The sequence below is a fragment of the Vigna umbellata genome, chromosome 9, assembly GCF_029865625.1.
Source record: "Vigna umbellata cultivar VRB3 chromosome 9, Vumbellata_1.0, whole genome shotgun sequence".
Classification (NCBI taxonomy): Eukaryota; Viridiplantae; Streptophyta; class Magnoliopsida; order Fabales; family Fabaceae; genus Vigna; species Vigna umbellata.
Window position 1 is genome coordinate 6,893,077 of NC_142173.1, and position 15,844 is coordinate 6,908,920.

The 15,844-nt window shown below is 35.4% G+C and overlaps 2 pseudogenes; both read left to right on the forward strand.

The window, feature by feature from the left end:
- The first annotated feature begins 2,154 nt into the window (after positions 1-2,154).
- On the forward strand, positions 2,155-2,841 carry LOC148192438 (uncharacterized; annotated as a pseudogene).
- A 10,566-nt stretch (positions 2,842-13,407) lies between these two features.
- LOC124833396 (cytosolic sulfotransferase 15 pseudogene) lies at positions 13,408-14,650 on the forward strand (annotated as a pseudogene).
- The last annotated feature ends 1,194 nt before the right edge of the window (positions 14,651-15,844 follow it).

Genomic DNA, 15,844 nt, shown 5'->3' on the forward strand with positions numbered 1-15,844 from the left:
CTAATTTGTATGATTCTCTTATAAATGATCCAGAGCAACTGTTTTTCCCCGGATGCTCGAACTTTACATGTCTGTCTGCAACTTTAAAGTTGTTTAGTTTAAAAGCAAGGAATGGATGGACCGATAAAAGTTTCACCGAGTTGTTGGAGTTGTTGAAGGAGATGCTTCCAGAAAATAATACTCTACCTATTCGTAATTACGAGGCAAATTTTTTTTTATGTCCAATGGGTCTTGTATATCAAAAGATACATGCTTGTCCTAATGATTGTGTTTTATACACAAAGGAGTTTTTCTTCGCTAAAGTATTGTCCAACATGTGGTTTATCCCGTTTTAAAAAGAAATATGACAAAAACACTGTTGATGAAGGTAATGATGGTACACCTGCTAAGGTGATGTGGTATTTGCCTATAATACCTAGGTTCAAACGTATGTTTTCTGTTAAAGAAGATGCAAAGAACCTTAAATGGCACTTTGACGAAAGAAAGTGCGATAATCTTCTTCGACACCCTGCTGATTCACCCCAATGGAAAAAGATTGATGAAAAATTTGCAAAGTTTGGTGTAGATCCAAGAAACTTAAGACTTGCACTTGCAACTGATGGTATGAATCCTTATGGAAACTTAAGTAGCAAACATAGTTCATGGCCAGTTATGTTGATGATTTACAATCTTTCTCCTATGTTGTGCATGAAGAGAAAATATGTGATGTTGTCCATGATGATATCAGGTCCTAGACAACCTGGAAATGACATTGATGTTTACTTAAAACCTTTAATTGATGATTTGAAATTGTTGTGGGAAGAAGAGGTCAACGTGTTTGATTCACATGTTCAGGAACAGTTCCGTTTGCGTGCAATGTTGTTTTGCACTATAAATGATTTCCCAGCGTATGGAAACTTGAGCGGTTATAGTGTTAAAGGACATTTTGCATGTCCCATATGTGAAGAAAACACTAGTTACCTTCAATTGAAGCATGGACAGAAGACGGTATATACAAGACATCGAAAATTCCTTCCTCGTAATCACCCTTCTCGTAGATTGAAAAAGGCATTTTATGGAAGTGTTGAGGATAAGGTTGTGCGCAGACCCCAAAATTGTGAAGAGGTGTACAACGAAGTCAAAAACATTGACACTGTGTTTGGAAAACATCATAAAAGTACCCTTGCAAAAAAACATTTCGAAGAAACGATCAATATTTTTTAAGCTTCCATATTGGTGTCAACTTGATGTTAGACATTGTATTGATGTGATGCATGTTGAAAAAAATGTTTGTGACAATGTCATCGGAACTTTATTAAACGTTAAAGGGAAGAGCAAAGACGGAATAAAAGCACGACAAGATTTGGCTGACATGGGAATCCGATCTAAGTTACATCCACAGATAATAGGAAGACGCACCTATCTGCCCCCAACCTGCCACACACTTTCTAAAAAAGAAAAACAAAGTTTTTGTAACTATTTAAGAAGTGTGAAGGTTCCACAAGGTTATTCTTCAAATATTAGTAACCTTGTTTCTATGCAAGAGTTAAAGTTAGTCGGTTTAAAGTCCCACGATTGTCATGTATTGATGCAACAATTGTTACATGTTGTTATTCGAGGCATATTACCTCCTTCTGTTAGGGGTATTCTGACACGCCTGAGTTTGTTCTTTAATGCCATTTGCAAGAAAGTTGTTGACCCTCGAGGTTTAGATGATTTGGAAAATGAAGGAATAAGACTATTATGTCAATTGGAGATGTATTTTCCACCTTCTTTTTTTATATCATGGTACATTTGATTGTTCATCTAGTCAGAGAAATTCGAATATGTGGGCCAGTCTTCTTAAGGTGGATGTACCCAGTTGAAAGATACATGAAGATCTTAAAGGGATATGTCAAGAATCAGTATAGACCAGAAGCTTCAATCATAGAGCGATACATTGCAGAGGAAGCCATTGAATTTTGTTCAAGTTATATGTCATCTTGTGAACCAGTGGGTCTTCCCAAGAGCATACATGAAGGAAAATGTGAAGGTAAGGGTGTTCGAGGTGTGAGAATTCAAAGTGTTAGCAGAAAAGAAGTTGACCAAGCTCATTTGTACATCTTAAACAACACTGTTGATGTGATTCCTTACATTTCTGACCACGTTAATGAAATAAAGGCAACAAACCCAAGAATGAGTGAAAAATGGCATCTTAGTGAACATGTGAAAACCTTCTTACAATGGTTTAAGAAAAAGATTTATGCGACTCCACATGTTTCTGAAAGTTTATTGAGGTTATCTCGTGGACCGAACGCAGATGTCATTACATATGGTGGGTACTATATAAACAATATTTCTTTTCAGACAAAGGTAGAAGATGACAAAAGTAGAGTTCAAAATAGTGGCGTCACACTACAAGCTGAGGCTGTCCACTTTGCTAGTTTTAAAGACAAAAATCCAATCACAGCATCTATGAGTTATTTTGGAATAATACAAGAAATATGTGAAGTTGATTATGTCACTTTTAGAGTCCCAGTTTTCAAGTGTAAATGGGTTGATATAAATTCTGGTGTCATGATAGATGACTTTGGTTTCACATTGGTAGACTTGAACAAGATCAATTACACTGATGAACCATTTATCATGGCTAGTCAAGCAAGACAAATATTTTACGTAAATGATCCAGCGAATTAAAAATGGTTAGTGGTTTTAGAAGGAAAAAACATGCATGGACATGATGATGACGATTCTCTTGATATACTTGAGACAACATCTGTTGCATCTAGACCCATTGAAGACCTAGTTGATGACGTTGTCGATGTCATCCAGGCAATTCGTAGTGATCACAATGAAGGGATTTGGGAGAAAACAATATCTTAATAGGTTGTGATAGTTAATTATTGACTTTATATTTATGTTCATCAAAATTGAATTATTACTAACCTTGTATAATTTTTCAGGTATGTCGGCCTCAGACTCAGGATCGGGACAGACCAGACGTGGTCGAGGCGTCACATGATTGGCAGATGTGACAGTCGGACGCGTTGATGGGCAGAGGAGACATGTTGACATTGACCCCATGCTTGAACAAAAGCTGCATTCCATGATGCAGGGCAACACGGGGCCTGGTGAAACTCCCACGCCACCTCGTGTCAACACTAGAGGATCATGCTCTGCTGTAGAACCTACTCAGTACAGCGGTCAATATGAGCTGCTGGTTGATGGGGATCCCCCACGCATTGTGGTTGTCGGACGAGTGCTTGAGGGAGGGCTCACTATTCATTGTGTTCCCATATTACCCCACCACATGCGTGTGACGATTGACGAGATTCGGGATCCCCAGGCTCAGGTGCCTGTACCCACTCCAGAAATTAATTTTGTGGGGGAGGCCATAGGCTCATTTATAGCCTGGCCTCGAGCATTGATAATGTCACACATCGCTACTCCACAGGTATAATGTCTTTGTTATTAGTATTTCTATGTTAGGTTTAAAAATATTTGTTGATAACTCTTTGATGAAATTCTTATCTTCAGTTCACACGTCCTCAAAAGCAGCCGATTCATGATAAAGTCATACATGAAGATGATGACATGGCTGAAGCAGAGGATGATCCTCTATCAAAGCTAATGACAAGATTACCCAGGTTGAAGAGAGCACCATTAGAACTATACTAGGATTTGAGAGTATTTGGTCTGCCCCCCATGTGCCAGTATATATCACATTGCCTGATGCATTGGAGTTGATTGGGGGAGACAGGATGTTGAATATTTCCATCATTCAACTGTGGTGCATGTAAGATAGTTAATTTTGTCTTCCATATCTCTTTTTGGTTGATTCCTATAGTTTCTAACAACTTAACTTTGTTTTTTTAGGTACATGGACACAATCGTTGTGGACCAAGGTCGGTCTTCCATGTACGGATTTGTTGAACCTCAGACCATTCAACCTTCTAGTAACACACTTGAAAACAGACAACATTATTTGCAAACATGGATGAATGAGTCAAAAAGAGACGTATACCTTGTGCCATACATTGATGGGTAGGTGTTGTTATATGTAAAAGTTCATTATTAAGGTTTCCTTAATTACTTAGTTAAATAATTATTGGTCCTTCGTGATAGGTCGCACTGGCAGCTGATGGTCATCATTCCCAAACAATGTAAAATTATATGGTTTTGTTCATTGCACAGGAAGATGAAAAATGACTTGAGAACCATGCTTCAAGGGTAAGTGTTTCTCCAAAAATGACTTTGAATTTGATGTTCCCCTTAAACTTTTATGATAAATATAGTTATGATAATTTTACTTTGTGTTTTTAATCTCTACATAGTTATTGGTAAATCTCGAGGTCAACTAGTTCAAATTTTATATCCAAAGGTTGATTGTCATTTATGGTTCTAATTCATTTTCTATGTTATTGAATGATCTAAATTATTGACTATTTAGTGCATCATTTTAGTGTAACCAGCAGCAGGATTCATGGGAATGTGGCTTCTATGTCATGTGTTGGATTAAGACCATCATTCGAGTTGTCATTACAGATGACTGGAATGAGGTAATGATGCATACCTTGAATACATTACAAATCAAATTCATCTTTAAACATATATGAAACCATAACACTAGTAAAAAAAATAGCCTTTTAACGCGTTTAATACGCCTCAATTTTCATAAAACCGAAGTATATTAAAATGCGGTGGCATTTTTGTAATTAAGAGAAACTTATACGCCTCGGTTCAATAAAAAACGAAACTGACTCCGTTATTTATGAAACCGAAGCATTAAAGCCCTCTTCACTAAAACCTATTGCTTCGGTCTTTATCCACCTGATTTCATTAGACATTTATGACTCGGTGTGCCTCTAACCGAGGCATACTAAAGCCACTAAAATTTTGAATCCTAACCAGCATTTTCTTATACTACTCCTCCAAACCCTTGGTGCTCCTAACATTAGATCCCACCTTTCTGGTCACCAACCGAACCTCAAACCCCTCAACACAACTGCCGAACATCCGAGTGGGCCTCTCGTCGCCAACTTCATCCATCGAGGACCCACGAAGCCTGTAGTCGAGTGCGGGGAGGCTGGAGGTCGTGGTACTTGTGTGTGTGCGCGTGCGAGAAGGGCGCGTTGTCGAAGGGAGGGGAAGCTAGAAGGAGGCGACGAAGGGAGGTGGCGGAGGCCAGATCTGGGCGCATGGAGGGGCAGAGGCCAAATCTGGGCAAATGGAGGGGCAAAGGGCAAATCTGCGCGTGGCCGAAGAGGAGGCCGTGGATGGCGGAGGGGGAAGTGGAGAAGCGCTGGATGAGGGAGGCAAGTGTGCCGCTGGAAGCGCTGGATGAGGGCGGGTGGGCTTTAAAGGCGGCGGTGGCGGTGGATGGAGGTTTATGGGCAGTGACAGGGCTCTTGTTGTTGTTGTTGGGGTCGAGGACGGTGAGGCGTTCATAGGCGTGGGTTGATTTCAAGAAGGAGGTAGAAAGCAAGCTACTTTCGAGAAGGGGTCGAGGAGGGTGAGGCATTCATCCCGCAGCATGTCTGCCAATCATGATCGTGTTCGTGTGAGGGGCAGGTCTCCAGCCTTTAATGCTCTGGCAGCTACTTTCAAGAATCCTACTGTTAGGAACCTTTCAACCCCACCTCCAGTAGTTAGAAAGCTCTATCCAAAATTCGTGACACCAGACTCTACAATTCTGGCACCAAAATCTGCAACCATTAGTTCTTCTTTTGAGATAATTGAACGTCCCTCTCCTCTCCTGCTTTGAGTAATGCTCCCTCTCCTGCTTTGAGTAATGCTTTTAGTGCTATAATTTACTTAAAAATATGCTTTCTGTTTATTTGGTTGTTGCAATGTGAAGTGAGTCCAGTAATGCCTAAATTGAAACAAAACAAACTCAAAATGGTTGTTCAGTTATTCTGATTGTTGAAAGTCCGAAAGCAGCAAGACCCAACCACAAACGCTTATGATTCTTAACGTGTTGGTGTAAAATTAAAAAAAAAATAAAACCCTTCTATTGCCTCGGTTAAACTCCAAACCGAGGCATAAGACCCAACCACAAACGCTTCAGTTCCAAACCGAGGCATAAAGTGGTAGACTTTTTACCTCGTCTGTATATGCCTCGGGTGCGGAACCGGTGCCTACAAGCAAAAATGACCGCTTTCGTTTCTCTTGATTGCACTAGTGTAATGAATCTTTCTTCAATTTTGCAGCGCTTCAAGAGCACATCTCCTATACCAGAGGAAAGGATTAGGCAAATAAGGCAGGAGTGGACAACTTATCTTCTGTAAAGATGGAGTTAGGAACAGTTTTATTTGTTGTTGAACATTGCTTAATTTTAGTTTTATAAGTTTATATATTGATAGTTTTGGTATTGGATTATTTTGTACATTAAGTAGAACTTTCTTTATATGAAACGTAAATATACTATACTATATATTGTTCTGGGACGATTTTCTGTTTTTCAGGTGTGGTTTTAATGCAAAAATAAATTGATTTTTTAAACAAAAACGCCCAGTAGACGTCGGTTAGTGCACAAACCGACGTCTATAGACGCCTGGCAGTGCACAAACCGACGTCCAAACCCGTAATCCCTAAACAACTCGTTCAGCCATATAAACGTCCGGGGTGGCTTCGCCGGACGTCTATATAGACGTCCGTTGTGTCAGTCCCGACGTCTATATAGACGTTCGGCCTGACACAACGGACGTCTGACTAACGTCACCTACAAAGACGTGGATGCAAGTCAGACGTCAAAAAGTCAAAAGAACAAACGTCTAAAGCCCTTTCTGCATTAGTACTATAAACTCAATGGTGCAAGATCGTATAAATAAAGTTGACAAGGTAGTTTATAACGAAGACACTTTCTAATTTTTGTCACAGAATACCAAACTTTCAACTACAATTTTAAAAATTGATTAGAAATGAGATTTATCCAAATAAAATAAAATAAAATAAAAAGTCAGTCAATTAGTAATATCGTGATCTTAATAATAAATACTTCATTAAGTGATTCAATTTAGTTCCTTAAACTTAAATTCATATAAATTTTATTACTATTGTCTAAATAAAATTAATACGGAAGAAAAATTAATTTAAGAGCTTTATTTTTATTAAAAAAACACTAAACTGATGAAATTATATGAATCGTGGAAGTAGAAGAGTAAATTATATATTTAAAATAAAAATGTATTAAGTTTCTTTCATGCCATTATTTCGTTAGTTAATTTATTACTATATATTATTATTTTATTTTATTTAAATTTAAAATTTCAAACTATTCTAATTTAAAAAATTGATTATTGTCTAAAATTAAGTCAAAGAAAAGCCTGATGTTTGATTTTCACAATCTGAAGCCTTAAAAAATGTAAAAATATATTTTATGAAAATATAAATAATATATTTCAGTGTATCTATTATAAATAGGAAAATGATTATTTTATAAACACAATTTTAATATTTATTTTATATTATTCTTTCTTATTTTTTATTTTTATTTTTATTTTTATTATTTAAATATAAAATTTATATATATATATTTATTTTATTTTTTTAATATATATTAAATGAAAATGAATATAAATATATGTCCCTTTATTTTTACATGAAAAATTTTATAAAAATAAAATAAAAGTAAAACTGTTGCCACACCAAGCGCCACACCAGCGTGTGAAAGTTTGTCAAATAATCAATTTCCAGTTATATATGATTGCCTCTCTTTTGTGCTTACTGCATGTTTCTTCAACTTCTATATTAATTGCTATAAAAGGGTATCCCTAGTGAGCAAAATTCTCATCCATTACAACCGGTAAACTACCATTTCCATTAACTCCCTCTGACCACTAGAAATTTTCAAACTTTCTACTGATCTTTTTTCTTGATGGCTAACAAATGGAATAAAATTTGATGTGCTATGTTGTACATGTTACAAAATTAATAATCTCACATTATATACGAAGTCTTTGGATGATAAAAATATAGTACAAAATAGTGGAGTTAGTTTAGAAGTTGAGTCGCTACTACACATCCAAATATCAAAATCTTGTACTTGGTTTAATGACATACTATGGTATAATAAAATACGTATGAGAGGTTGATTATATTGTGTTTTTTATTTCAATGTTTAAATATAACTGGTTTGACAATAAGAGTGGTGTGAAAATTGATAAATTAGGTATGACTCTAGTTGATTATTGAAATGTGGGTTGAGACCAACCCTTTATCATGGCACATCAAGCATCTTAGATTTCTTATGTAAAAGATCATACGTCTCATCATTGGTACATCGCCCTTCAACGCAAAAAAATAGCTTGATTTTAACGAAGATAATCCGATTAACGTTCATATTGCTAACAACCATTTATTTAAAACTACTATAAATTTTGATGATGACCTTCTAGTTGGCGATGTACAAGCAATTCAGAAATATCACAATGAGAGAATATACATATAACCAACCCCATAACTTTATGTATGAACTTCTAATTTACATGTTATGTTATATAACCGGTGTTATAGATCTTACAAATTAAATAATTATTTAAAATCTGACAAGGCCTTTTACAGTTATTGTTATTGGAACCGGTGTCATAGACCCAAAATTATTATTTTTTATTTACTCCCTCAGTTTTTTTACAACTGAAAGAAAAGTTTTAAATTTTGGTTTAATATGTCTCGGTTTTGAAATTGGTATTATAAGACGAAAATAATTGTTATCGTAGTAGTAATGAGAGACATAAACTTAATGTTGTTTTGAATTAAAAGTGATCTTAATTTCGGTGTATTAAGCTAAAGTGACACATATATAATCTCTCTTATAAATTCTCAATAAATAAAAAGAATAAATATGAGTAGAACTATAGACTCAATGGTGCAAGACTTTAGGTTAAAAGTGGTGGATTGGATCCATTTAAATAAAGTTGACAAGGTAGTTTATAATGAAGACACTTTCTAATTTTTCTCACAGGAATACCAAACTTTGAACTACAATTTTGGAAATTAATTAGACATCGAAAAAAAAAAACAAAAGCCAGTCAATTAGTTGAATATCGTGATATTAATAATAAATACTTCATTAAAAGATTCAATTTAGTTCCTTAAACTTAAATTCATATAAATTTTATTAGTATTATCTAGATAAAATTAATAAGGAAGAAAAATTAATTTAAGAACTTTATTTTTATTTAAAAAAAAAAACTAAACTGATGAAATTATATGAACAGTGTAAGTAGAAGAGTAAATTATATTTCTAAAATAAAAATGTGTTAAGTTTCATTCATGCCATTATTTCGTTAGTTAATTTATTACTATATATTATTATTATTTTACTTATACTTAAAATTTACAACTATTCTAATTTAAAAAATTGATCATTGTTTAAAACTAAGTCGACGAAAAGCCTTATGTTTGATTTTCACAATCTGAAGCCTTAAAAAATGTAAAAATATAAAAATATAAATAATGTATTTCAGTGTATCTATTATAAATAGGAAAATGATTATTTTATAAACATGATTTTAATATTTATTTTATATTTTTTTATTATTATTTTAATATAATTTTTTTATATATGTATTTATTTTATTTTTATAATATATAATTGTGACATCCCAAAATACATTGTAAAAACTATATAATAGAATAATCACATCGATTAATATTACAGATCAGTCTTACAAAATAAAGAACGTACGCTTGTGGCCGAACGACCTTACAAAGAAACAAGAAAACTAAAACTGAACAACATAAGCAAACCCGACCGAACGGTTTACAAAAGGCTATACCGAACGGTCCTACAAAATAAGAGGGAAAAGATGATCGAACGATCATCTTAAAACTAAACTAATAATACTGACCGAATGGTTCTACTGTTTGGCCTTAATTTCTACCTCAACTAAATTTTCTTCTTCCAACGCTTCTTCCAACAGCTCATCTCCTTCTGCTCACATCCACATGGATGATCATTGCAATGGAAAAACAACCAAATGTACAAAACAGACAAGACAGGAAACATATGGTAAGCTTATGTAATTCAATTCATGTATAAACATATATTTCACACAATCAACTAAACAAGATAATTCATCACTAGTTCGTGCAAAGCCTAATACTAGACTGACTGTCCGGACTGTATGAATTTTGTGTAGCTATGACGTTCGTGCACCCTGGTGATGTAGTAACTGGGATACCCTCAACAGCTGCCACTCGAGGTTAGTCCTATCTGTCCAAATTAACCATAAGGACTAGGACCTCCTGCCGTTCCCACACATGACTTACCCTCCTCTACGCGAGGACGAGTAATCACGGAACACCAGGATGAACCGCCAACTTAGCATGCCCACATTCATACTTTACAAATTCCAATATACATTCATGAGCTATTCCTCCCCAGAGCGCTCGTCCATAATCCAAAACATTTCATCCATATCATATTCTATTCATCTTTCATTATTAATAATCTCAATTAAACCCTTTGTACAAAGATCACTAAGAATACCAAATACCGAACGTTAAACATCAACCCTGAACCAGACCGAACGCTTGGAGTGAGACCAAAGGTCTCTAGTTCCAAACGGATCAAAACCGAGAGATGGAATCATTGGTTTTAGGAAAGGGAGTGATTAACATAATAGTTTTCAATAATGATTAGGAATCAAACACTAGTAAAAAGTGTGGTTTTTAATTCGCTATATAGGCTTCGGTTATGTGAGAACCGAAGCGTATAAGGATATATACATCGGTTAATCTAAAAGCTGAGGTAGAATACCGATATGGCACCGGTTAATTCAAGACACGAGGCATATACCACTACCCAGTTCAGAAAAAAGGCCTTATTGCCTCGGGTGACTAGGCAACTGATGCCTATACCTCTCCACTTTATTCAGACATAACCTAATCCGCGTTTCTCCTTCCTTTACCCTCCTATTTTTCCTCTGCGCGTGCTTCTCCTTCCTCCTGCTCTCCGCGTGCCAGTGCTCGCCCATTGGTGCCCCGCCTCGCCGCTGCTGCCATTGGTGCTTCCTCCAACGACTCCACTCTTTCGCCGCCGCTGAGCCTCCGTCGTTGCTGCTTCCGCACTGCTACCTCCGCTGGAAATAGAAAAGGGCCAAGCCGCTCCAGATGCAGATCTTCAGATCGACGAGATCCACCGCTCCAGATCGGAGCCCTCCCTCGTCTCTGCCACGGCGCTTGTCATCAAACTCCTCACCGCGAGTCGCTGCTACCCTCTCACCCCTTCGAATGTCGCCGCCGCCCTAGACAATAGCGTTTGCAGCCGCGAGTCGCCGTCAAACTTCTCATTAGTTTTAGTTGTTTCTTGTCAAACTCTGTTCAATCAATGGTTTAACATTATTGTAATGTAATATTGTGTCTTGTTTCTTGTTTGATTCCTGTATGGTTTTCTTTTGATTGTTTTAGATTGTTCAATCAATGGTTTAACATTGTTTTAATATTGTGTGTTGTTTCTTGTTTGATTTGTGTATGGTTTTCTTTCGATTGTTTTAGATTCTTTAGTTGGAAAGTTCTGTTTGGCATGATGAATTGAGTCCTAAATCTGAAGAAATAAAAAAAAACACGCTAGTGCCTCGGTTCTTATATTTCTATCTCGTTTTATTTCGGTCCATAACCGAGTCATAAAGTTTGGCTTTTTTACCTCGCTCACATATGCCTCGGTTGTAAAACTGAGGCCTATAACCAAATCTAACCGGTGTCTTTTCTCATTATCCTACTAGTGAAACGTTTATTTACTAGGTGAGCCAATTGAATGAACTAACTCCAGAGTTAAACCGAACGCTAATAGGCCTAGGCCGAATACTAAGACTCTAGGCTGAAACCAATTTAAGACAGACACTGTGAAAACCTCAAATACGGGTAAAGAATTGAATCAGGTGAAGAAACCAAACATCAATAAATATACTTAGCTTTTGAATGAGTTAAACATTAAGAACAATGAGAATGTCAGTCGAAGATTGAGCACCGAAAAGGGAGAACCCTATTGAGTTTGAACGAGCGTTCATATATATGTATATATATTTTTCAGAAAGGAGAATGAGTATCCGGTGTAAGAGCGAGCACTTACTCAGCACGAGCGCTTGGTGAAAGACCGAGCACTACTCAGTATGAGCGCTTGGTGTAAGACCGAACACTACTAAACTTATAGGAGAAAGGCTTGATAAATATAATAAGATACCATTTTTAAGTAGTGTTTAAGAACAAACGAAAATATACAAATACATATAGATATACTTAAGTTTATAACCGAATACCAAGGAACAACTATGCTTGGCCGAACGCTCATGCACAGTATTACGAAACAAAGACGCTCGTCCTCAACTAGGATTCTTCCCAATTGAAAGAATCCAATTCCAACCAAGTTCACTAGAAAAACCGAACGGTCAAGGACCGTTCAGTGACGAACGTGCACTTTCATAGGGAAATTTCATACTAGAATTCTTTATATCAATTCATCTCTCAACATCTAGTTTCATAAAATCAAACATCCATATCATAGTAAATAATCATACTTCATATACATTCATCCACTCAACAAACATGCATTCATTAGCAACGAACGTAAAAACGAACATACAATTAAATTATATAAGCTTCCCTTACCTCTAAGCGTGACCGAACATTCAACAATGCAGAAATATATCTCCTCACTACTGAAATCTTAGAGTTCGACGATCACCCCTTACAAACTAAACCAAACAGGAAAAACATAAATACTCAGAACAAAGTGACATATTCATGCAACCAAGAATCTGGGTTCGCATGTGTAAGAAGAACGAATGTTCTAAAGAGAAAGTGACTTACCAATTTCAGAACCAAAAACTGATCGGTTCAATTGGAAGCTCTTGACGCCGGGAGTGCTCCAACGGTGCCTGAGTGGTGATCGAAGAAGAGAAAGTGAGTGTTTTATAGAGAGAAGGAAAAGCTTTTAGAGAGAAGGAGGAGAAAAATGAAGTTTCAGAGTTTGGAAGAGAGGTTGCATGGAGAGAGTGGCGTGAGTTTTGAAAAACTAAGCTTTGCTACCACCGTCAAAGACGAACAGCCACTTTACTGCCCACACCTGTCTCCCACTTTCTAATTTCCAGATTTCCTTCGCTTGACACCTGGCGTCCGCTCAGAGGTTTTGCGTGCGTTTTTAATGAGGTTTGACAATAATAAATGAAAATGAATTTAAATATATGTCCCTTTATTTTTACATGAAAAAATTTATAAAAATAAAATAAAAGTAAAACTGTTGCCAGACCAAGCGCCACACCAGCGTGTGAAAGTTTGTTAAATAATCAATTTCCAATTGTTTATGATTACCTTTTTTTGTGCTTACAGCATGTTTCTTCAACTTCTATATTAATTGCTATAAAAGGGTATCCCTAGTGAGCAAAATTCTCGTCCACTACGACCGGTGAACTACCATTTGCATTAGATATAGCAACTTTGACCACTAGAAATTTTCAAACTTTCTACTGATCTTTTTTCCTGCAGAAATTTTTCTTGATGGCAGAGGAAAGACAAGTGAAGAAAGAAGATGAACTTACTCTCTCCCTCCCAAGAGAGAGGGGTTTGGCATCCTCAAATATGTATCTATTTCAAGAATTTTGGTGCCCATCGATTCTTATGAAAGAGGTAAACATTTTTCAGAAGCAGTTTCAAGCAAAAGATAGTGATATTATTGTTGCTAGTTTTCCAAAATCAGGTACTACATGGTTGAAAGCCATTGCTTTTGCCATTGTAAATCGCCGATGCTTCTCCATTTATAACCATCCATTGCTTACTTCCAATCCTCATCAACTTGTGCCTTTCATTGAATTCATGCATCCTGCTGATAGTCATTTTCCAACAACTGAGCCAAGGCTTTTTGGAACTCACATTCCATTCCCTTCGTTGTCTAAGTCAATCATAGAGTCTAATTGTAAGATAATATATATTTGTAGGAACCCTTTTGACACTTTTATCTCAGCCTGGAATTTCTTTAATAAAATAAAGCAACATTCTTCATCTGTACCAACAATGGAGGAAATTTTTGAAATGTATTGCAATGGGATAATTGAGTTTGGTCCATGGTGGAGTCATATGTTAGGTTACTGGAAGGAGAGCATAGTTAGACCTAACAAAATTCTGATATTAAAATATGAAGATCTTAAAGAGAATGTCAACTTGTATGTGAAAAGAGTTGCAGAGTTTCTGGATTTTCCTTTCACTCAAGAAGAAGAAAGCAATGGAGTGTTCGAAAGCATAATCAGGTTATGTAGTTTTGAGAAGATGAAGGATTTGGAAGTTAATAAATCTGGAATCTCGTACAAAATCGTTGAGAATAAGCACTTCTTTCGAAAAGCAGAAATAGGAGACTGGGTAAATTATTTTTCTCCTTCAATGACAGAAAAACTATCCAAAATCATGGAAGAAAAATTAAGTGGATCTGGTTTATCATTTGAAATAATGCATCCTTGAAATTTCAAAGCAGTAAGCGACTACTACAAATAAATAGCTATATGTATCGTGTGGCAGAAATGTGACATGTTTTGCTCTTGTTCCAGAATCACTTGTATGAAAAAGCTGTGTTGAATTTGTTAGAAGGATTCAGAAACTTATCTGGATCCGTAAAATATTTCTTAGATATGATTGTTATTTTCCTGCTCTCTTACTTTCTTTAATACATGTTCTGCTGTCAATTTTCTTATTTTGTTTAGAACTAGTTTTAAATCTGTATGTACACACACGGGTTGATACTTGTGCGTGTTTACTTAAAGAGATTTAGAGACTCATGAAATAAATAATAAATATTTTTATGTCAATAATTTGATTGTGAATAAAATAAATATAAAAAATATTTTAGAAAGTCAATATGTAAAAACATAAAAAGTAAATTTTGTAAAAATATAAATGATAAAACATGTGCAAAAATATAGGGTAGACTCTCTACAAATATAAAAGATATATAAAAATTTGTAGAGGAGACTCGTTAAAAATACAAATGAGTTTATAACGAAATTGATCTAAAGTGTATTGCTACACTTGTCTAATCACTACATTAACAAACTTGTCTAATATGTATTGTTAGACTCATCCAATAAGTATATGAACACACTCATTAATGTGTATTGTTAAACTCTTCTAATTAGTACATGAACAAACTTATCTAATTCATATTGCAAAACTTGTCTAATTAAATAATGCATAGAGTTGTCTAATGTGTATTATTATAGTTATCTAATATATGCATGAACATACTCGTCTAAAAATATAATTAATGTATAAAAAAACTTATTTAATGTGTATTAATACACTAGTAAATAAACATTTTTTTAACTCGCACATTACGCTTTTGTTTCAAAAAACCGAAGCGTGTAACACCTAGAAATCGGCGTTACACCGACTAATTTTTTCCGTAAAACACATAAGTAAAATTTAAAATTTTTAATCTCCAACTTCATCGAAAAAATAGTACATTATTTATTACAAACCGATTATTCCGAAAATAAATGTTCAAATAGTCGGGATCGAATAAAATATTAAAAATACAATCTCAGGTCCTCTATCCCATTTCTCCTTCATCCTTTATGCATGTTCAGAAGCATCAGCCATCACATCTGTAATAACATCTGCTCCCGTATAACATCATGCATTACACGATCATCGCATTCACATACACAATCAAGCAAGGGTGAGCTAACGAAAATACAATAAACATACATCATAAATATACTCATACCTCGAGTATACTGCACACCTAACATACCACAACATACTACCATCCACTTCTTAACTAGATCAAACTACATACACAAGTATGAATTATACTTCAACCACATTGCATACACCAATATGCATCAAAATATCAAATCAGAATGCATACACCGATATGCATTACAAAATAAATCAGACT